The sequence below is a fragment of the Mustelus asterias genome, chromosome 18 (assembly GCF_964213995.1).
Source record: "Mustelus asterias chromosome 18, sMusAst1.hap1.1, whole genome shotgun sequence".
Classification (NCBI taxonomy): domain Eukaryota; kingdom Metazoa; phylum Chordata; class Chondrichthyes; order Carcharhiniformes; family Triakidae; genus Mustelus; species Mustelus asterias.
In genome coordinates this window covers 8,963,995-8,988,729 of record NC_135818.1, presented here as the reverse complement: position 1 = coordinate 8,988,729, position 24,735 = coordinate 8,963,995, and the positions used below count along the sequence as shown (strand labels likewise).

The following is a 24,735-nucleotide window of genomic DNA, read 5'->3' as shown; positions in this document are numbered from 1 at the left end:
TCTTGGTGTCCTCAAACTGCTGGAGAATGCAGGCAGCTCTCGCTCAGACTGTACGTCCCTCGAATCTCCCTGCAGATGCAAAGTCTTGGAATGGTACCACTGGTGGAGTGGGAAGGAATCTTGGCACTCCAGCTGTCATTCTTCACCAACGCAGAGCAGCTAATTTCCCACTGCCTCAGGGGCCGCATTTCTGACTGAACTTCTTTTGTGCTGGGCAACATGGGCCTGTGCATCTATCTTCCACCAGCTAGGACCGCCATAAAGGTCCGCTTGTCCCTGTTACGTTCTTTTTTTTGTGTTGCCACAGACAAGAGGGTGTTTTGTTCCCTGGATTAACCAGAGCAGCTTGGATGCATCAGGGAAGGGGGGGGGGGGGGGGCGGTTGGGGAAAGGCTGGTTGGAGTTACAATGGTCTTAAGTATGGACAAGTGATGCAGCAAAAAGTTGCCTGCATGATGCTCGAGTCTCCTGGCAACCGAGCCTTAGTGATGCAAATGGAGTTGAGTTTCTCGAATTCCTTGCCGTGACACTTCTGATTGACATGATTTATTTTCTCAGCCAAAATTCTGAGCGGGATTACGGCCTAGTTTGAAGTGAACTTTAATCCTGCAAGTGATGAGTATCGATCATCATTAAATGGTGCACCGACCGCAACAGCATTGAAAACACAATCTCATACTTTTGCTTTTTGACTTTGATGGAACCATTGGGTGTCTCTTTTAATTAACTTAATTTAGGGATATCAATGGTACTTATAAATTTCCTGCAGGCCCCTTTACAGAACAGCAGGTACTCTCTGTTTCTATATGCATGCCTGATGAAGGGGCAACGCTCCGAAAGCTCGTGCTACCAAATAACCTGTTGGACTTTAACCTGGTGTTGTGAGACAACTTACTGTATATAGACATGTTCATGTATATATTACACCATATATTAAACTGATCTTTCTCTACACCCTAGCTATGACTATAACTGGCTGGCACGGTGGCACAGTGGTTAGCACTGCTGCCTCACAACGCCAGGGACCCGGGTTCGATTCCCGGCTTGGGTCACTGTCTGTGGAGTTTGCACATTCTCCCCCGTGTCTGTGTGGGTTTCCTCCGGGTGCTCCGGTTTCCTCCCACAGTCCGAAAGATGTGCGGGTTAGGTGGATTGGTATGCTAAATTGCCCGTTAGTGTCAGGGGGGCTAGCTGGATTAATTGCATGGGGTTATGGGCATAGGGCCTGGATGGGATTGTGGTCAGTGCAGACTTGATGGGCCGAATGGCTTCCTTCTGGACTGTAGGATTCTATGATGCTATGTAAACACTAAATTCTGCACCGTCTCTTTGCCTTCTCTGCTATGTACTCTATGAATGGTATGCTTTAGAGTCATAGAGGTTTACAGCATGGAAACAGGCCCTTTGGCCCAACTTATCCATGCCGCCCTTTTTTTTAAACCCCTAAACTAATCCCAATTGCCCGCATTTGGCCCATATCCCTCTATATCCATCGTACCCATGTAACTATCTAAATGCTTTTTAAAAGATAAAATTGTACCCGCCTCTACTACTACCTCTGGCAGCTTGTTCCAGACACTCGCCACCCTCTGTGTGAAAAAATTGCCCCACTGGACACTTTTGTATCTCTCCCCTCTCACCTTAAACCTATGCCCTCTAGTTTTAGATTCCCCTACCTTTGGGAAAAGATATTGACTATCTACCTTGTCTATGCCCCTCATTATTTTATAGACCTCTATAAGGTCACCCCTCAGCCTCCTATGCTCCAGAGAAAAAAGTCCCAGTCTGTTCAGCTTCTCCTTATAACTCAATCCATCAAGTCCTGGTAGCATCCTAGTAAATCTTTTCTGCACTCTTTCTAGTTTAATCATATCCTTTCTATAATAGGGTGACCAGAATTGCACACAGTATTCCAAGTGTGGCCTTACCAATGTCTTGTACAACTTCAACAAGACGTCCCAACTCCTCTATTCAATGTTCTGACCGATGAAACCAAGCATGCCGAATGCCTTCTTCACCACTCTGTCCACCTGTGACTCCACTTTCAAGGAGCTATGAACACGTACCCCTAGATCTCTTTGTTCTGTAAACTCTCCCCAACGCCCTACCATTAACTGAGTAAGTCCTGCCCTGGTTCAATCTACCAAAATGCATTACCTCGCATTTGTCTAAATTAAATTGGGGCGGCACAGTAGCACAGTGGTTAGCACTGCTGCTTCACAGCTCCAGGGACCTGGGTTCGATTCCCGGCTTGGGTCACTGTCTGTGTGGAGTTTGCACATTCTCCTCGTGTCTGCGTGGGTTTCCTCCGGGTGCTCCGGTTTCCTCCCACAGTCCAAAGATGTGCGGGTTAGGTTGATTGGCCATGCTAAAAATTGCCATTAGTGTACCGAGATGCGTAGATTAGAGGGATCAGTGGGTAAATATGTAGGGATATGGGGGTAAGGCCTGGGTGGGATTGTGGTCGGTGCAGGCTCGATGGGCCGAATGGCCTCTTTCTGTACTGTAGGGTTTCTATGATGATAAACTCCATCTGCCATTCATCAGCCCACTGGCCCAATTGATTAAGATCCTGCTGCAATTGGAGATAACTTTCTTCACTGTCCACCTTGCCACCAATCTTGGTGTCATCTGCAAACTTACTAACCATGCCTCCTATATTCTCATCCAAATCATTAATATAAATGACAAATAGCAGTGGGCCCAGCACTGATCCCTGAGACACACCGCTGGTCACAGGCCTCCAGTTTGAAAAACAACTCTCTACAACCACCCTCTGGCTTCTGGAAAGAAGCCAATTTTGTATCCATTTAGATACCTCACCCTGGATCCCATGAGATTTAACTTTATGCAACAACCTACTGTATGGTACCTTTGTCTGTATAGTGCTCAAGGAGCAATACTTTTCACTGTTTCCCAATACATGGGACAACAATAAATGTTTATTAATGGAATGTGGAAAGTTCAGAAACATGCTGGAGATGGCCCTCTTGTGTACAAGATTATGAGAGGCATGGACAAAGTGGATAGGGAGCAGCTGTTCCCCTTAGTTGAAGGGTCAGTCACCAGGAGACATAGGTTCAAGGTGAGGGGCAGAAGGTTTAAGGGGGATGTGATGAAAAACCTTTTTACTCAAAGGGTGATGACAGTCTGGAATGCGCCGCCTGGGAGGGTGGTGGAGGCGAGTGGCCTCCCATCCTTTAAAAACTACCTGGATGAGCACTTGGCACATTCAGGGCTCTGGGCCAAGTGCTGGTAAAGGGTGGCACAGTGGTTAGCACTGCTACCTCACAGCGCCAGGGAGTCGGGTTCAATTCCGGCTTGGGCCACTGTCTGTGTGGAGTTTGTACATTCTCCCCGTGTCTGCGTGGGTTTCCTCCGGGCGCTCCGGTTTTCTCCCGCAGTCCAAAGATGTGCAGGTTCGGGAATTGGCCGTGCTAAATTATCCCTTAGTGTCGCGTGATGTGTAGGCTAGAGAGATTAGCCATGGTAAATTTGTGTGGTTATGGTGAAAGGGTGGGGCAGAGGGCCAGGGTAGACTCAGAGTCAGTGTAGACTCAGTGGGCCAAAGGGCCTCTTCTACACTGATTCTGTTAGAAACATAGAAACTAGAAGCAGGAGTAGGCCATTCAGCCCTTCGAGCCTGCTCTGCCATTCATTTTGATCATGGCTGATCATCGAATTCAATATCCTGATCCCTCTTTCCCAAACCGCCCCCCCTCCACCCCCCATGTCCTTTGATCCCTTTAGTCCCAAGAGCTATATCTAATTTCTTCTTGGCACAGTAAGTAGTCTCACAACACCAGGTTAAAGTCCAACAGGTTTATTTGGTAGCACGAGCTTTCAGAGTCTCGGGCTCCTTCATCAGGTGAGTCAAGGGGCAGCGCTCTGAAAGCTCATGCTACCAAATAAACCTGTTGGACTTTAACCTGGTGTTGTGAGACTTCTTATTGTGCCCACCCCAGTCCAACGCCGGCATCTCCACATCATTATTTCTTCTTGAAATTAAACAACTTTTTGGCCTCAACTATTTTCTGTGGTAGTGAATTCCACACATTCATCACCCTTTGGGTGAATAAATTTTTCCTCACCTCGGTTCTAAAAGGTTTACCCCTTATCCTCAAACTATGACCCCTAGTTCTGGACTCCCCCGCCATTGGGAACATTCATTCTGAGTCTACCCTGTCTAACCCTGTTAGAATTTTATAAGTTTCTATGAGATCGGCACGGTAGCACAGTGGTTAGCACTGCTGCTTCACAGCTCCAGGGAACTGGGTTCGATTCCCGGCTTGGGTCACTGTCTGTGTGGAGTTTGCACATTCTCCTCGTGTTTGCGTGGGTTTCCTCCGGGTGCTCCGGTTTCCTCCCACAGTCCAAAGATGTGCGGGTTAGGTTGATTGGCCATGCTAAAATTGCCCCTTAGTGTTCTGAGATGCGTAGGTTAGAGGGATTAGCGGGTAAATGTGTAGGGACATGGGGGTAGGGCCTGGGTGGGATTGTGGTCGGTGCAGACGCGATGGGCCAGATGGCCTCTTTCTGCACTGTAGAGTTTCTATTCTATTCTATTCTATTCTATGATCCCTTCTTGCCCTTCTAAACTCTAGTGAATATAATCCTAACCGATTTAGTTTTTCCTCAAATGATAGACCTGCCATTCCAGGAATCAGCCTAGTAAACCTTTTCTTCACTCCCTCTATAGCAAGGACTTTCCTCAGATCAGGACACCAAAACTGCACGCATTACCCCAGATGTGGCCTCACCAACGCCCTATGCAATTGCAGCAAAACATCCCCATCTCTATATTCAAATCCTCTCGCTATGAAGGCCAACATACCATTTCCCTTTTTTACTGCCTGCTGTATCTGCACACTTATTTTCAGCAACTGATGCATGAGGACTCCAAAGTCTCATTGAGTATCCATCTCTCTCAATTTACACCCATTCAATTAATAATCTGTTTTTATGTTATTGCTACCAAAGTGGATAACCTCACATTTATCCAAATTATATTGCATCTCCATTTGGAACCCCACTAGTCACTGACTGCCAATCAGAAAAAGATCCAATTTATGCCAACTCTTTGCTTCCTATCTGCTAACCAGCTTTCTATCCATCTCAAGACATTACCTGTCATCCCATGTGCTCTAACTTTACATAGTTATGTGAGACCTTGTCAAAAGCCTTCTGAAAGTCTAAATAAACCACATCCAGTGGTTCTCCTCGGTCAACTCTACTAGTTACATCCTCAAAGATTTCCAATAGACCTGTGAAGCATGATTTCCCTTTTGTAAATCCATGCTGACTTTGTCTGATTATACCACTGCCTTCCAAATGCCGAGTAATGAAATCCTTGATAATGGACTCCAGCAACTTCCCCAGTATCGACGTTAAGCTTCACTGGGTCTATAGTTCCCTGTTTTCTCTTCACTTCCCTTTTAGAATAGCGGGTTTACATTAGCTACCCTCCAATCTGTAGGAACTATTCCAGAAAATAACCAACAATGGTTCTACTATTTCCAGGGCCACTTCCTTAAGTACTCTGGGATGAAGATTATCAAGACCTGGAGATTAATAGAATAAAAGATGCTATAATTGGCCGCAGCACCTTTGAATGTGATACTGTACAGCTGGACTGACAGCCAAATGCTGAAATATTCAGCCATATCCCCATTGTTAAATGTTTGAATTCTGACCCCACTGAATGCATCTTTCAAATGTTTTTTTTGACGGCCATTTGCGCCTATGTAGACTTGGTGTGATAGTGGAGCACGTGGACGGGGAAGGTACATTCACCTGTGCAAAGTTCCCGATCTCCCAGGAGTGACAGTAGAGGCGCCTTGTTCAATTTCCCCAAAATGTGAAGCGTGCATCACTTCTTTTCGAAAAAAGCGCACAGCTTCTGGCCTTTTATATTCTGTGCTGTATTTGCTAAAACTTAGTATTCCATTAGCGCTTTGTGCAGCCTGGGGCACTGCCTTTAGTGTATTTCCCAAATCTCTTTAATCTTCCACAGCATTGGGCTTACTTCTGTTAACTGCTTTTTTTTTTTAGAACCAAAATGTATTACTTTGTACTTGCTTCCACTGAATTCTGTGGGTGGAATTTTACAGCCCTTCCCACTGTGGGAAGGGTCAGAGCTCCAAAGATGTGCGGGTTAGACGGATTGGCCATGCTAAATTGCCTCTTGGTGTCAGGGGGATTAGTTGGGTAAATATGTGGGGTTACGGGGATAGGTCCTGGGTGGGATTGTGGTCGGTGCAGATTCGATGGGCCGAATGGCCTCCTTCTGCACTGTAGGGATTCTCTGGTGGGATTTTCCAGTTCTGTCAAATTCAATAGACTTTTGAGCAGCTCACCACGTGTTAAGCCAGAAAAATCTGCCCCATGTCATGTTTTGACTCATTATTGATAATCCTTTGCCACATCTCTTGGCTTTCCCAAGAATTTTTATTTTGGTACCGTTTGCAAGCATGGAAAATGTCCATAACTTCTGAAGTGTGTTTTCTCTCCTAAGCAGTCTGTTTTAAAACAAGGCTACCATTCTTGACCTAATTATGGGAGCAGGTGTAGGCCATTCAGCCCATTGAACCAGCTCCGCCATTCAATATGATCATGGTTAATCAAACACTTCAATGTCTTTACACCCACTATCCTTTTGACTCTTATTGCGAAGCAGAAAACTATCAATCTCTATCTTAAACATACTCAGTGAACTCCCACCGCCCTCTGGGGTAGAGAATTCCAAAGATTCACAATCCTCTGTGTAAAGAAGTTTCTCTTCATCTCAGTCCTAAGTTGCTTCCCCTTATTTTGAAATTTTTCCCCCTGGTTCTAGACTCCCCAACCAAGGGAAGCATCCTGCATCTTAATGCCAAGCTCCTAATCTTTTCCAGTATGGCATCTTGTCCAAGCCTTTTCCACAAATCTTTGTACACTCCAGACCTGCCGTTCCCCTATCTGCCTTTTTCTGGTGTCTCTTTCTCTGGAATCTTGAACTGCACGGTGGCACAGTGGTTAGCACTGCTGCCTCAGAGCGCCAGGGACCCGGGTTCAATCCCGGCTTGGGTCAATGTCTGTGCGGAGTCTGCACGCTCTCCCCGTGTCTGCATGGGTTTCCTCCCACAGTCCAAAGATGTGCAGGTTAGGTGGATTAGCCATGCTAAACTGTCCCTTAGGGTCAGTGGGAGTAGCTAGGGTAAATATGTGGGGGTGCGGGGATTGGCCTGGGTGGGATTGTGGTCGGTGCAGACTTGATGGGCTGAATGGCCTCCTTCTGCACTGTGGGAATTCTATGATTTTCCTCTTTTTGTCTCAGCCTGTTTCTCTGTATCTAGCTACGTGCGAATTTCATTCTTAATTTGAGACACTCCAATTTTCCTCACCTACAGTTGTTAAACTAACCAGCTGGTAATCACCTGGACTCGTACTGTCTAATAGACTGGTTACTGATGTGACCTGATGTATGTGTACCTTTAAGGGAGTACATGTTAAACTGCCGAATGTAGAATCCAATGACACTCTAGGTAGAAGACAGCAGCAGAGCTATAGGTCAGACCTATATACATAGTCTCTCAGGTATATAGTGTTACCTTCATATAAGTAACCCATGTTATTGTTTTACCAATCTTTGCTGTATCATTGGTATGTTTGGAATAGAAGATTGCAACAGAGTACATTGGTGGCACTGACACGCGTTCATACACAATACAACCTGGAGCTGCTAAACTTTCCTGGAACCACTTTATATCCACACATTGGACATATTCCATCAGATCTTGTGTGCTGAGATGTTCTTTCGTCAGACTCATTTATTTAAAATTTTTCATTTGATTTATTATTGTCACATGTATTAGCATGAAGTGAAAAGTATTGTTTCTTGCGCGCTATATAGACAATGCATACCATTCATAGAGAAGGAAAGGAGAGAGTGCAGAATGTAGTGTTACAGTCATAGCTAGGGTGTAGAGAAAGATCAACTTAATGCAAGGTAAATCCATTCAAAAGTCTGTTGGCAGCAGGGAAGAAGCTGTTCTTGAGTCGGTTGGTGCGTGATCTCAGACTTTTGTATCTTTTTCCCAATGGAAGAAGGTGGAAGAGAGAATGTCCGGGGTGCGTGGGGTCTGTGATTATGCTGACTGCTTTGCCGAGGCAGCGGGAAGTGTAGACAGTGTCAATGGATGGGAGGCTGGTTTGAATGATGGACTGCACTGCGTTCACGACCCTTTGTAGTTTCTTGCAGTCTTGGGCAGAGCAGGAGCCATACCAAGATGTGATACAGCCAGAAAGAATGCTTTCTATGGTGCATCTGTAAAAGTTGGTGAGAGTCTTAATGGACATTCCAAATTTCCTTGTCCTCCTGAGAAAGTAGAGGCGTTGGTGGGCTTTCCTAACTATAGTGTTTCCCAATATAGTTTCCCAGTATAGTGTTTCCCAATAATCAGAAATCAGCTGCTTTCTGATACCCTCTTTATTTGGGAGTTGGTTCAGCTCAGTTGGCTGGAGGACTGGCCTGTGATGCAGAGCGACGCCGACAGCGTGGGTTCAATTCCCATACCGGATAATATTCATGAAGGGCCCACCTTCTCAGCCTTGCCGCTCGCCTGAGGTGTGGTGACCCTCAGGTTAAATCGCCACAAGCCAGCTCTCCCCCCTCAAAAGGGGAAACCAGCCTATGGTCACCTGGGACCCTGACAACTTTACCTTTTGAAAACTGGTGCGAGGAACTCAGCAAATGTTATCTTTGCTTATTTTCTCGTTCACCTTCACTTTCTTCATTATTATTCTTACCGGCTTCATCGAGCCTCGATTCAGTTCTGACCTCCTCCTTTATCCGTCCTGAAACTGCTCGTGGTTAAGTCTTTTAATAGAATTCATTTATCTGCACATTTGTAATCTCGTCTTTTTTGAGAAAAAAATCACTGCACTCTGCTCCACCCTGTGTCATTCCTCCAGCTATGGAGAATCAGCCCTGGTTCAGTGCTACCGCTCCGTTTCTGTACCGACATCTCCTTTTTCTGGTCATTGAAAACACTGCTAATCTCAGCTCTCGCTGAATCAGGCATTCCTATTTCTGCTGTTACTAATTAATCCTGGAACTGATACTCTGGACTTTTAAAAGACCATCCATAAATGCCAAGAATCTCATCAAGCTGAGAGTACTCCTTGTGGAGGGGATCAGAGATTCCGTACCTATGTGTCATCAATTTTTATTACCTTACTCGTCGATTTTCTGTGGCATTGAGTAAAGTTGCAGAACGTGGCCATTTTAACAGTCCCTAATGTCTTTTGCTGTTGCGGCTTATCTCTCTGTTTCTCTTCCAAGTTACTTCGCTTCCCCACACCCTTTTATTCAGCATTTCCTTTGTCCTCTGTTGGGTGGCACGGTAGCTCACTGCTGCCTCGCAGCGTTTGATTCCTAGCTTGGGTCACTCCATAGATTCCCTACACTGCAGAAGGAGGCCATTCAGCCCATCGAGCCTGCACCGACAATCCCACCCAGGCCCTATCCCCGTAATCCCACATGTTTACCCCTCTAACCTATGCATCCTGGGACACGAAGGGGCAATTTAACATGGCCAATCCGCCTAACCCGCACATCTTTGGACTGTGGGAGGAAACGGGAACACCCACGCAGACATGGGGAGAACGTGCAGACTCAGAACAGACAGTGACCCAAGCCGGGAATCGAACCCTGGTCCCTGGCGCTGTGAGACAGCAGCGCTAACCACGGTGCCACCGTCAATCAGTGATTCAGATGTGAGTGCAGCACCAATTATTCTATCGTAAAGTGACTGATGTGTTATCAATAACGGACCCTGTCACTGCCTCTCTGAAACTGTTGAGCAAGGTTGTTGCGTTTGAGTGGAAAATTTTGCCAGATATCCTTAAGTTCGCACTCTGTCTGAATGATGTCTCGTTATGCCAGACCTATTACATAACGGTGAGGGAATCCTCCCTTGTGTATTAGACTTGACATTTGTGTTTCTTGTTCTTTGTCTTCCTGTCTTGCTTGAGGAATAACCATGATATTGATCAGGTTTTCTTCCTCGTACTGCGACAGATCGATGTGGGAATGTTGCCTCACAACAGCCGAAGTAAGATCTTTTTAACACCACAGAATGGGCGTGTCTTGCAAGTGAAATCCTACAATATAACCAATCAGCTGTACGTGGGGATATTGTTGTGCCTATTTGTACCATTAAAAAGATTTTGCGTGGGTGTTTCTCCATATTTCTGCTGTGTCTCTCACATCAACAGACCAGTGGGCAGCACGGTGGCACAGTGGTTAGCACTGCTGCCTCACAGCGCCAGGTTTAGTTCCGGCCTCGGGTCCCTGTCTGTGTGGAGTCTGCACATTCTCCCCGTGTCTGCGTGGGTTTCCTCCGGGGTGCTCCGGTTTCCTCTCACAGTCCAAAGATGTGCGGGTTAGGTGGATTGGCCATGCTAAATTGACCCTTCGAGTCAGGGGGATTAGCATGGTAAATATGTGAAGTTACAGGGATAGAGTGGGGTTGTTGTCAGTGCAGGCTCGATGGGCCGAATGGCCTTCTTTTGTACTTGAGGGATTCTATGATTCTGTTTCACTTGCTCAGAAGCCAGTGTTGCATCTGGCAAAGGAAGTGAAATCTCGCTGATGTCAAACACAAAATAAAATCAAAATCGCCAGTAACAAAACCTGTTGATAAACTGTAAAAACATAGAAACTAGGAGCAGGAGTGGGCTGTCCGGCCCTCGGAGCCTGCTCTGCCATTCATTTTGATCATTGCTGATCATGATCCTGCACCCCACCCCCCCTTCAATGCCGACACCATAGTTAAGAAAGCCCACCAACGCCTCTACCTTCTCAGGCTAAGGAAATTTGGCATGTCAGCTATGACTCTCTCCAACTTTTACAGATGCATCATAGAAAGCATTCTTTCTGGTTGTATCACAACTTGCTATGGCTCCTGCTCTGCCCAAGACTGCAAGGAAGTACAAAAGGTTGTGAATGTAGCCCAATCCATTCCGCAAATCAGCCTCCCATCCATTGACTCTGTCTACACTTCTCGCTGCCTTGGTAAAGCAGCCAGCATAATTAAGGACCCCACGCACCCCGGACATTCTCTCTTCCACCTTCTTCCGTTGGGAAAAAGGTACAAAAGTCTGAGGTCACGTACCAACTGACTCAAGAATAGCTTCTTCCCTGCTGCCGTCAGACCTTTGAATGGACCTCCCTTGCACTAAGTTGATCTTTCTCTACATTCTAGCTATGATTGTAACACTGCATTCTGCACTCCCTCCTTTCCTTCTCTATGAGCGGTATGCTTTGTCTGTATTGTGTGCAAGAAACAATATATACTGTATACTATTACATGTGAAAATAAATCAAATCAAATTCAAAATCCTGATCCCCCTTCCTCCCATATCCCCTGATCCATTTAGCCCCAAGCACAACATCTAATTTCTTCTTGTAATCACGCAATGTTTTGGCCTTGACTACTTTCTGTGGTAGTGAATTCCACACATTCACCATTCTCTGGGTGAAGAAAGTTCTCCTCACCTCAGTCCTGAAAGGTTTACCCCTTATCCTCCAAGTATGACCCCTAGTTCTGGACACACCCACCATCGGGAACATTCGTTCTGAATCTACCCTGCCTGACCCTGTTAGAATTTTACAAGTTTGTCTTGGGCTCCTGGCCACTGCCTGGCATCTTGTTCAACTGGTCATTCCTGTGTGGACAAGGTTCAAATCTAATTGGAATCAGTAGCTTGGTATACGGACCTATCAGTAGGTCTCATATACCAGGAGCTTGCGTTGACGGTTCCCTCCTCAACTTAGAGACACTGAGGCTAGTTTTCACTTGATCTTTATTGAGATTATGGCCCCTTGGCCTGTGGGTTTAATTCCACGTGGGAGTTTATTTGCAATTGAAAGTAAATTTGAAGTGTAGGAATTTGTGAATTTTGGGCCTTCTGGTCGGTGGTATCTCGAGACACTGAATTCTTTACAGAATTATTTTGGTAGGCTACAAATATTAAACTGCCCAATATCCTTCTCTGAGAACACTTTCTTTTGAATTGTCAGCACTCATCGCACTTGATTTTTTTTTTTCTCTTTTTAAATCGCAATCCATACAATATTCTGGTTGATCTTCCAGTGCTGCTGTGTCCTGAATGCGTGATGCGCTGAATGGGCGATTCAGTTGTAACATGGGCCTCATTAAGCTGTGTGTCAGTGCTGATGGAAGCACTGCTTCCCCTGGCTGGCGAGGGGGCTTGCTTCCCTCCCTCTCTCTCTCCCTGACTCATGTCACAATTAGACTGGTGGTCCACGCATTTGACAGATCATTTTTCTCACCTATCATCATCTATTTTCAACCCAGGGTGGCACAGTGGTTAGCACTGCTGCCTCACAGCGCCAGGGACCCGGGTTCGATTCCCGGCAGAGTCTGCACGTTCTCCCCGTGTCTGCGTGGGTTTCCTCCGGGTGCTCTGGTTTCCTCCCACAGTCTGAAAGACGTGCTGGTTAGGTGCATTGGCCATGCTAAATTCTTCCTCGGTGTACCCGAACAGGCACCGGAGTGTGGTGACTCGGGGATTTTCACAGTAACTTCATTGCCGTGTTAGCGTAAGGCTACTTGTGACACTAATAAATAAACTTAAACTTATTGTCATCATCTCTTTTGAACCCAAAGATGTGCAGGTTATGTGGATTGGGCATGCTAAATTGCCCCTTAGAATGCAAAGATGCCATCGGAACATAGAATCCATACAGTGCAGAAGGAGGTCATTCAGCCCATTGAGCCCACACCGACAACAGTCCCACCCAGGCCCTATCCCCGTGACCCCACATATTACCCTGCTAATCCCTCTAACCTACGCATCCCGCGACACTAAGGGGAAATTTAGCATGGCCAATGCACCTAAGATGTATGGGTTAAGTGGATTGGCCATGCTAAATTGCTCCTTATGGTCCAAAGATATCAGTGTTAGGCGGAATTAGTGGGGTAAATATGTGGGGTTACGGGGATAGGGCCTTGGTAGGAGCTCTGTTGGACAGTCAGTGCAGTTTTGATGGGCCAAATGGCCTCCTTCTGTACTAGTGATGCTATGATTCTAACTGCTTGGAGAGACCAACAAAACGACAGCACTGGTCACTGCTGTCCTCGTCCAGACTTGTTTATTTTGTTGCGGGAAAATTGTTGCCAAAATGCTTCATAATCATACATTTTGGGGAGATAAAAAGATTATTTTGAGCATTGCTGGTATATCTCTCTCCACCTGCTCTGGAGCTTTACAATTGCTCTCTGAAAGTGGGAACAGATGGTTTGTCTGCTGGTGTTTGGTGCTGTGATGAAACGAACCTGGATGTTTGGCTGTGGGCTGTATTTGCTATCTGTAAGGTCAGTGGTGCAGAACCTAACAATGTCACAGTAGGGGACGCTCCACACAAAATGCCTGCTCCCAGGCACCTCCCACCGGCAACAAAGAGGCAGCTGAGAGATGCTGCAGTAGACCTACAAATCAGGAGAGTTTTTCTCCAATATAACGTGCCTGTTTTAACTCGGTGCCCCAGAGTTTGAGCAAAGAATTTTGATTTGATTTATTATTGTCACATGTATTAGTATGCAGTGAAAAGTATTGTTTCTTGCGCGCTATACAGACAAAGCATACCGTTCATAGAGAAGGAAAGGAGAGAGTGCAGAATGTAGTGTTACAGTCATAGCTAGGGTGTAGAAAAAGATCAACTTAATGCGAGGTAGATCCATTCAAAAGTCTGACAGCAGCAGGAAAGAAGCTGTTCTTGAAACACGTTAACATTGTAGAAATCATAGAATCCTATAGTGCAGAAGGAGGCCGTTTGGCCCATCGAGTCTGTACCGACCATAATCCCACCCAGGCCCTGTTCCCACAACTCCTCATGTTTACCCTGCTAGTCCCCCTGACACTAAGGGGCAATCTAGCATGACCAATCCACCTAACTCGCACATCTTTGGACTGTGGGAGGAAACCAGAGCACCCGGAGGAAACCCACGCAGACACGAGGAGAGTGTGCAAACTCCACACAGACAGTGACCCGAGCCAGGAATCGAACCCGGGTCCCTGGCGCCGTGAGGCAGCAGTGCCAATCACCGTGCCAGCGTGCCGCCTAGCTGGTGGTAGTGATGATGTTGGGAATCCAGAATGTGCGCTTGCCCTTGTTGAGGATAATTTGTTGCAGTGAGGGAAGCGATGGCCTAGTGGTATTATCGCTAAACTATTAATCCAGAAACTCAGCTAATGTTCCGGGGACCCGGGTTCAAATCCAGCCACGGCAGATGGTGGAATTTGAATTCAATAAAAAAATATCTGTAATTAAGAATCTGCTGATGACCATGAAACCATTGCCGATTGTTGGAAAAACCCATCTGGTTTGCTAATGTCCTTTAGGGAAGGGAATCTGGTCTATATGTGACTCCAGAGCCACAGTGGTTAACTCTCAACTTCCCTCTGAGCAAGGGCAACTTAAAATTTATTTATTAGTGTCACAAATAGGCTTACATTAACACTGCAATGAAGTTGCTTCGAAAATCCCCCAGTTGCCATACGCTGGTGCCTGTTCGGGTACACTGAGGGAGAATTTAGCATGGCCAATGCACCCTACCCAGCATATCCTTTGGACTGAGAGGGGAAACCGGAGCACCCGGAGGAAACCCACGCAGACACGGGGAGAACGTGCAGACTCCACACAGACAGTGACCCAAGCCGGGAATCGAACCCGGATCCCTGGTGCTGTGAGGCAGCAGTGCTAACCACTGTGCCACCGTGCCACCCCGAGGGGTGGGCAATAAATGCTGGCCAGCCAGTGATGCCCATGTCTTACGAATGCATAAATTTTAAAAAACGTAGAATCATTGAGAGTTTTTCCCAGGTAAAAAAAAGACTTGCATTTATATAGCGCCTTATACCCTCACAGAATGCCTCAAAACACTTTACAGTCAAGGAAGAACTTTTGTAATGTTGGGAACACAGCAAGCTCCCAGAAACAGCAGTGTGATAGCGGCCAGATAAATGTGTTTTTTGTCTTTGCGATGTGATTGAGGGATAGATATTGACCGGGGTATCGATAATTCCCCCCCCCCTCAAAATATTGCCATGGCATCTTTTAAAACGACCCTTGTAGGCAGACAAGGCCTTGGTTTCATGTCTCACCTGACAGTGCAGCTCTCTCTCAGTGCTGTGCTGTAGCACCGTCCTTGTTTTTATCACGCAAACCAGCCTCCAATCCATTGACTCTGTCTACACTTCCCGCTGCCTCGGCAAAACAGCCAGAATAGTTAAAGACCCCACGCACCCCGGACATTCTCTCTTCCACCTTCTTCCATCGGGAGAGAGATACAAAAGTCTGAGGTCACGTACCAGCCGACTCAAGAACAGCTTCTTTCCTGCTGCCGTCAGACTTTTGAATGGGCCTACCTCGCATTAAGTTGATCTTTCTCTACACCCTAGCTATGACTGTAACACTACATTCTGCACTCCTTTCCTTCTCTATGAACGGTCCGCTTTGTCTGTATAGCGCGCAAGAAACAATACTTTTTACTGTATTCTAATACATGTGATAATAATAAATCAAATCAAAATGCTCAAGTCTGGGAATGGGAATTGACTCCAGAATCCTGTGACTCAAGAGGTGGAAATCCTGCCAACTGAACCACAGCTGAGGCACACATCACAAGCCGAGTCTTTAACAGGGAGGACACAACTCTGGGAATAAAGAAAATAGCCTTTTCTCCCTTCAAAAGATTTGTATAGATTCAGGGTTGTGTTAACCCTGTGTAACTGCAGTTACAAATGATTGCTCCCACCTTTGTTGTGCCTTTTTTATGTTATGCTGCCTCTTCCCAAACACTCCTGCATTTCTGTGACAGTGCAATCGCTGTAGCAATGGGAGAAACTAAAAACGATGGCTGTCTCTGAGTTGAGGAAGAATGCAGATGTTAGTTATTCAAGCACTCTGCTTCAGGACAGGAACAGATTCATCCTCGGCTTCCTGTGGGAGACTGTTGGAGATGTGTTCCTGCACTGGCCCTATGATGAGTTCATGTTTTTTACAGGAAATAAATGAGGAAATAAATGTCATTCTTGACACTTTATTTTAGTTAGCCAGTAAAGATCTGTAGTGAATTTAGTTTGCCTGACAGAAAAATTTGTTTTTAGATTAAAGAAGGGCATAATAAGATGGAGCAGGAGACCCAGGTACATGGGCGGCACAGTGGTTAGCACTGCTGCTTCTCAGTGCCAGGGACCCGGGTTCGATTCCCACTTAGGTCACTGTCTGTGTGGAGTTTGCATGTTCTCCCCGTGTCCGCGTGGGTATGCTCCGGTTTCCTCCCACACTCTGAAAGACGTGCTGGTTCGGTGCATTGACCCAAACAAGCACCGGAGTGTGGCGACGAAGGGAATTTCACAATAACTTCATTGCAGTGTTAATGTAAGCCTTACTTGTGACTAATAAATAAACTTAAATTTATTTACCAGGGCAGCACAGTGGTTGTGGGCGGCACGGTGGCACAGTGGTTAGTGCTGCTGCCTCACAGCGCCGGGGGCCCCGTGTTCGATTCCAGCCTCGGGTGACTGTGCGGAGTTTGAACGTTCTCCCCGTGTCTGCGTGGGTTTCCTCCGGGTGTTCTGGTTTCCTCCCACAGTCTAACGATGTGGAGGATGGATGGATTGGCCATGGTAAATTGTCCCTTACTGTCAAGGAGATTGGCAGGGAAATATGTGGGGTTATGGGGATAGGGCTTGGGTGGGATTGTGGTCGGTGCAGACTCGATGGGCCAAATGGCCGCCTCCTGCACTGTAGGGATTCTGTGATTCTATGTTAATTATTTTCTTTCATTTTTAGGATTATTGATTGCCGCCGAAGGTTCCTTTGCCAGCCCCTTGTATCGATAACAGGTACCTCCATCTATTTATCTGTTAAGCTCGATGTATCTCCATTTGGAAGGCAATTCTGTACTTTGTTATTAAGAAATGCATTGGCTTAAAGATCTTCACAGTCACACTTTGTTAAATATCGATATTTGTTGGGATGAAGAGAAACTCCATAACATTCTGGGCACCTTGAATGAAAAGAAGTGTTTTATGGTTGCATCAAATTTCCATGTGTTTATGGACCATTAATGCCTCCAGTGTGTTTATGCTATTGTGCTCTGTGGACTGAATGGTTATGCATGATTAATATAAAAACACTTTCACGTGGTGTATTATGTGGCCAGCTGTGGAGTTTAAGCACTGGTAGGTGTATTGTCGGAACAGAATTGATAACACGAATGCATCAAGTGCAGAGAAACTGCTGTGCTAATCCCATATCACGAGGAAGCTTGTTCGACCAGTTAATATTTTTGAATGTATATTTTATGTTGCAGTGCTGTGGAATATAAATTGGCTTCCGGGCCCATTGGTGCCTGTTGTAATGCGGTGACCTGGTATAACTTAGAACTCCACAGTCATGCCTCCTGCTTCCAGTCCATAGAATCCCTACCATGCAGAAAGAGGCCATTCGGCCTATCAAGTCTGCTCCGGCTCTCTGAAACAGCGTTTTACCCAGGCCCCGCGCTTTCCCCATAACTCCGTGCATTTACCATGGCCAATCCACCTGAACTGAACATCTTTGGTCATTAAGGGACAATTTAGCATGGCCAATCCACCTAACGTGCATTGTTTTGGACATTAAGGGATGACTTACCATGGCCAAAATACCTAACCAACAAATCTTTGGACATTAAGGGACAATTTAGCATGGCCAATCCACCTAACCCACACTTCTTTGGACATTAAGGGACAATTTAGCATGTCCAATCCGCCTAATCCGCACATCTTTGGACATTGGGCATGCTAAATTGTCCCTTAATGTCCAAAGATGTGCAGGTTAGGTGGATTGGCCATGCTAAATTGTCCCTTAATGTCCAAAGATGTGCAGATTGGGCATGCTAAATTGTCCCTTAATCTGCCTAATCCGCACATCTTTGGACATTAAGGGACAATTTAGCATGGCCAATCCACCTAACCCGCACATCTTTGGGCTGTGGGAGGAAACCAGAGCACCCGGACGAAACCCATGCAGACACGGGGAGAATGTGCAGACTCCACACAGTCGCGCAAGGCTGGAATTGAACCCAGGCCTCTGGTGCTAAGAGACAGCAGTGCTAACCACTGTGCTACTGATCCGCCACTTTAAAAAAAAAATCCCTTCATTGCAATTCGCTGTGCTACTTATCCTTCTCCAGGTAGGGAAGAAGGCACCTTCTAATGGAAGGGATAACTCTCTGGCTTGATAAGACTAGGACTGGGATTTTCGAGCTGTTCACGCCCGGCAAGCGAGGATGGGGAATTTGGCGCTCAACCAAACAGGCCGGAAAATTCCGGCATCAGTATTTGCCTGAAAGGTCACGATTTGTTCCATATGATTATGTAGCATTTGGAGAACATGTTCCACTCTGCTCTCGTTCTCATCCTATCAGGGTTTGCAAATTGCTACATCTTCCCCTCAGTAAAAGCATTGCTATTCGGATCCAAGCCGGTTGGTGAAGTCAAAAGCCAAGGCTTAGAGTTTTTCCTTTATTTGAGAGTGTTTATTGACTTGTTCAGTCTCGTGGCTCTCCTCCCACTCACCCCAGTGCCCCAGCCATCCCCTATTATCTGTGCTCAGGGGCAATACCATCACCTGTTCCTCCTAACCATAACGACGTAATTGACATGAAATTAACAAATCTCAATCATGTAATTGACACTATTGCGGGTCCTTTTTTGAGTATCATTTTTTTCTCCGGTGCCCCATAGCATGGTGGAGTCTGCATCATTAAATGGTTTGAAGAAGGAGATACATGTATTCCCGATTTTAAAAAAAACAGGTTAAAGGGATATGGGGAACAGGTAGGGAGGTGGATTTGAGACCAGGGAGAGATCAGCCCTGATCTGATTGAATGGCGGAGCAGGCTCGAGGGGCTGAATTGCCTATTTCTGCTCCTAATGTTGGTTAAATGTGTAGCGCAGTGCTGTGTTCCTGAGCTATCTATAACTTTGATGGGCCCTTCAACTTTTTGAGTGTCTGGTTTTGGTTAAGAGCCAAGGTAGATAGTGCTATCTTGGTTGAAAGGAGTAGGAGGCATGACTGTGGAAACCTAACTTGCTTAAAGGTGATGTCAAGCTTGAGTTTAATGTCTGAAGATTACAGGGGAGAAAAGAAATGTTGTTACACTGGGGAAATCGAGAAGGAGACAGTGTGGCGATTCTTCCCAGTGGCAGGAAGAATAGAGGAAGAATTCATGTGACAACTCCGCATGAGCCTTTGGAGCAACAGAAAAGTCCATTCAAAGAAGCAAGAAGTCTCACGACACCAGCTTAAAGTCCAACAGGTTTACTTGGAATCATGAGCTTTTGGAGCGTTGCTCCTTCCTCAGGTGATTCACCTTTAACCTGGTGTTGTGAGACGACTTACTGTGCCCACCCCAGTCCAACCCCTGCATCTCCACGTCATTCAGGGAAGCACCAACCTTGGAAGTCATCTTAGAATCCCTACAGTGCAGAAGAAGGCCATTCGCCCCATCAAGTCTGCACCAGCAGCAATTCCACCCAGGCCCTATCCCTGTACCTCCACCTATGAGTGGAATAGTGATATGGGCGGCACGGTGGCATAGTGGTTAGCGCTGCTGCCTCACAGCACCAGGGATCCGGGTTCAATTCTGGCCTCAGGTGACTGTCTGTGTGGAGTCTGCACATTCTCCCCATGTCTGCGTGGGTTTCCTCCCACAGTCCAAAGATGTGCAGGTTAGGTTGATTGGCCATGCTAAATTGCCCCATAGTGTCAGGGGGAATAGCAGGGTAAATGTGTGGGGTTGAGGGGATAGAGCCTGGGTGGGATTGTGGTCGGTGCAGACTCGATGGGCCGAATGGCCTCCTTCTGCATTGTGGGGATTCTATGTCTGTTCTATTTACCCTGCTAGTCCCCCAGACACTAAGGGACTATTTAGCATGGCCAATCAACCTAACCCGCACTTCTTTGGACTGATCAGTAATGATAAAGTAGTGACAAGAAATGTGATAGTTGAGACAGGAATTGAAGACTAAAGATTGAGTTAGAGATTCGCACAGCAAATTTCTTTGTAACCCGTCCAGAAAGCGTGGGAAAGATGTTGGAGGAGATGTGGGAGCACCGTTCCCAGTTTTGGATGGAGCGACCACTGCTAACTCTCAAGTGATATAACACATTTCGCGCGATTCTTGATACAGGGAATAATGTGCCCATTTGGGTGAAAATTCCATTTGTGTTCGAAAGTTATCTGGACACACAGTGTTCGCGAGTGATGGATCCTTTATTGCCTTCTTATCGATCAGGGTGGCACAGTGGTTAGCACTGCTGACTCACAGCGCCAGGGGCCCGGTTTCAATTCCCGGCTTGGGTCACTGTCTGTGTGGAGTTTGCACGTTCTCCCTGTGTTTGCGTGGGTTTCCTCCGGGTGCTCCGGTTTCCTCCCACATTCCAAAGATGTGTGGGTTAGGTGGATTGGCCATGCTAAATTGCCCATTAGTGTCAGAGACTAGCTAGGGTGAATGTATAGGGTTATGGGGCTCGGGCCTGGGTGGGATTATGGTCGGTACAGACTCGATGGGCCAGAGGGCCTCCTTCTGCAATGTAGGAATCTATGATCTATGATTAGGAGAGGGAAACTGGAGAATTCCTCCGGGTTCTTCAGTCTGCTCTGTTCAATTGTGTACAGTCAGCCTTTTTATAGGGCACGACGTCTAGTAAAGATAATTGTTTCTAGTCACGCACACCAGTAAATTATTTACATATGATACAAAGAGGTAGGCCCGAGACGGGACGCAAATAAACAGCTAATGTCATAATCTTTAGTGGTAGACGGACATTCAAACAATGGTCACTTAATCATGTCTTTATTACAGTTTTGGTGCTGTTAGCAAGAATATTCAGATGTGTCCTGTTGATAGATATAGTGAAACATCCTCCTTTGTCTGCGCTGTCTATTTCATGTATATGCAGGGACAGCCAGTCACAGTAGGGGTGCTGTTGGCCAGCATTTAGAAACTAGAAGCAGGAGGAGGCCCTTCAAGCTTGCTCCACCATCCATTTTTACCATGGCTGATCATCAAATTCAATATCCTGATTCTCCCTGCCCCCCCACCCCATATCACTCGATTCCTTTAGCCCCTAAAGCTATATCTAATTTCTTCATGAATTAGACAACGTTTTAGCCTCAACTACTTTCTGTGGCAGTGAATTCCACACATTCACCACCCTCTGGGTGAAGAAATTTCTCCTCACCTCAGTCCTAAAAGGTTTACCCTTATCCCCAAACTATGACCCTTGGTTCTAGACTCCCTCATCATTGGGAACATTCTTTCTGAATCTACCCTTTCTAACCCTGTTGGAATTTTATACGTTTCTATGAGATCCCCTCTCACTCTTCTAAACTCCAGTGAATATAATCCTGACCGACTTTGGAAATGGGTTAAGCAATATGATGGTCGTTTATACTCTGAGATATAATTCACGTCACTGGTATGACCCCCCCCCAATGATTGTCAATTTTTCAAAGGGTTCGATGGACCTTGTCATTGTGTCTGCTACTGGGGCACCCTCAGTCTGGGAAAGGCTTTATCATGAGTTGGGAACAGCGGTGGTCTAAAGTTAGGATTTCCGTGGAGGATGCAGGGAGGAAGCTGCAAAGCTTTCCTTCGTACCGGCAGCAGGAGTTCAATCTCAATGGTATTGAATGAATATTGTATCCTTAATCCATAGGGATGAGTAAGATGCTCAATTTGATTTGATTTATTATTTTTTGATTTGATTTATTATTGTCACATGTATTTGTATACAGTGAAAAATATTGTTTCTTGCACGCTCTACAGACAAAGCATACCATTCATAGAGAAGGAAACGAGAGAGTGCAGAATGTAGTGTTAGTCATAGCTAAGGTGTAGATCAACTTAGTGTGAGGTAGGTCCATTCAAACGTCTGACAGCAGCAGGGAAGAAGCTGTTCTTGAGTTGGTTTGTCACATGTATTGGGATACAGTGGAAAGTATTATTTCTTGTGCGCTATACAGGCAGAACATACCGTTCATAGAGTACATAGGGGAAGAAAATGAGAGGGTGCAGAATGCAGTGTTATAGTCATAGCTAGGATGTAGAGAAAGATCAACTTAATGCAAGCTAGGTCCATTCCAAAGTCTGACAGCAGCAGGGAAGAAGCTGTTCTTGAGTTGGTTGGTACGTGACGTCAGACTTTTGTCTCTTTTGCCTGATGGAAGAAGGTGGAAGGGAGAATGTCCGGGGTGCGTGGGGTCCTTGATTGTGCTGGCTGTTTTTCTGAGGCAGCAGGAAATGTTGACGTTGTCAATGGATGGGAGGCTGGTTTGCGTGATGGACTGGGCTATGTTCACAACCCTTTGTAGTTTCTTGTAGTTTTGGTCTGAGTCGCTGCAGACGCGATGGGCCAAATGGCCTCATTTATTCGACAGCTGTCACTGCACAAGTGCTGAGAGTAGGCCCTAAAGTACACGCGTGTGTGTGTGTATGTATATTTTATAGATATTTATATGTGATATAAATACTTTTTCCATTTACAGTTCTGAAGACAGAAACAGAGAAACTTCACAACCCTCCAGGCATGAATAATGTTCCCTCCTTTTATATATATTGAATTCCCATTCTGTGCATGCAGGCTTTATTCAGCACTAATTTAATGGCAGTCATTGACCTCTCGTTATAAATACTCCTAAATCTGCTGATTCTGCCCACAAATGCCCAATATTTCAGATTAGCAATGTGAATTGCAATGCACCTGACACATCTTCAGCAACTCGCAGCTGATGCAATATTCAATTCCCCAAAGTGAGCAGCCAGTATTATTTGTAGCTTCTCCCGAAAATAAAAAACTGGGATCCATGTAACATTCATCAGGAGCAGATTGCGATAGACATCATAGAATCGCTACAGTGCAGAAGGAGGCCGTTCGGCCCATCGAGCCTGCACCGACAACAATCCCACCCAGGCCCTATCCCCATAACCCCATGCATTTGTCCTTCTAATCTCCCTGACACTCGGGCAATTTAGCATGGCCAATCAGCTGAACCCGCACCGGGTTGGCACGGTGACACAGTGGTTAGCACAGCTGCCTCACAGCGCCAGGGGCCCGGATTCGAATCCGGCCTAGGCTCACTGTCTGTGTTGAATTTTCTTGTTCTCCCCGTGTCTGCGTGGGTTTCCTCCGGGTGCTCCCGTTTCCTCCCACAATCCGAAGACGTACGGGTTAGGTTGATTGGCCGTGATAGGTTGCACCTTAGTGTCGGGGGGATTAGTGGGGTGGTTGCGGGGTTAGGGCCTGGGTGGAATTGTGGTTGGTGTAGACTCGATGGGCCAAATGGCCTCCTTCTGAACCGTAAGGATTCTATGTTCACTCAATTAAAAATAATCTTTGGAGTGTGGGAGGAAACCGGAGCACCCGGAGGAAACCCATGCAGACACGGGGAGAACATGCAAACTCCACACAGACAGTGACCCAAGCCGGGAATCGAACTCGGGCCCCTGGCGCTGTGAGGCAGCAGTGCTAACCACTGTGCCACCGTGCCGCCCATCCTTCAGTATCTGGAGCATTGGAATCCTGTTTTACCTGAATGCTGTGTGGAAACGAGTCCTTTTCCCCGTACCACTGTATTAATGAAGAAAAGAAGGGGAATTCTATCCTTGGGAAGCTTTTGATGAGGACAAGAGGCACTTTTGAAAGATGCTACAAATGTTAGGAACATGTTCTGGTTTGGTGATGACTTTCCACCTCGCTGGGTGGCACAGTGGTTAGCACTACTGCCTTACAGTGCCAGGGACCCGGGTTCGATTCCTGGCTTGGGTCACTGGTGTGTGCAGAGTCTGCATGTTCTCCCCGTGTCTGCGTGGGTTTCCTCCGGGTGCTCCGGTTTCCTCCCACAGCCTGAAAGACGTACTGGTTAGGTACATTGGCTATGCTAAATTCTCCCTCAGTGTAACCGAACAGGCGCTGGAGTGTGGTGCCTAGGGGATTTTCACAGTAACTTCACTGCAGCGTTAATGTAAGCCTACTTGTGAGACTCATAAATCTTTAATCTCTAAATAATGTCAGAGGTGAAGGGTCAACTGCAACCACAGGAGCATGAGAATGAGGGATTAGGAGGAGGCCATTCGGCCCCTCATCCCTATTGCATCATTCAGTAAGATCATCATCTGTCTGTGCATGGCCTCTTTATTGTCCTACCCCATAATGCTCCATTTCTCTGTCGATCAAATATTAACCTCGCTCAGCCTTGAATATACGCTACCACCGGGGCCTCCACTACTCTCTGGGGAGGAGAATTCCACAGAATCACAGAATACTACAGTGCAGAAGAGGCCCTTCAGCCCTTCGAGTCTGCACCAACACATGAAAGACCCTGATCTGCCCACCTAATCCCACTTGCCAGCACTTGGCCCGTAGCCTTGAATGTTATGGCATGCCAAGTGCTCATCCAGGTACTTTTTAAAGGATGTGAGGCATCCCGCCTCCACCACCCTCCCAGGCAGCGCATTCCAGACCATCACCACCCTCTGGGTAAAAAAACGTTTTTCCTCAAATCCCCCCTAAACGTCCCACCCCTCACTTTTAACTTGTGTCCCCTCGTAACTGACCCTTCAACTAAGGGGAACAGCTGCTCCTTATCCATCCTGTCCATGCCCCTCATAATC

General features: G+C 46.4%; 1 protein-coding gene across 4 annotated transcripts in view; it reads left to right on the top strand.

Moving 5' to 3' along the window:
- Positions 1-24,735, top strand: part of LOC144506952 (alpha-(1,6)-fucosyltransferase) — a 646,707-nt gene that overhangs the window by 116,045 nt on the left and 505,927 nt on the right. For all 4 annotated transcript variants that reach the window (XM_078233392.1, XM_078233382.1, XM_078233383.1 and 1 more), the window contains exon 2: positions 16,865-16,917. The gene's annotated coding sequence lies outside the window, so the exon portion shown is untranslated. The remainder of the gene's footprint in view (positions 1-16,864; positions 16,918-24,735) is intronic.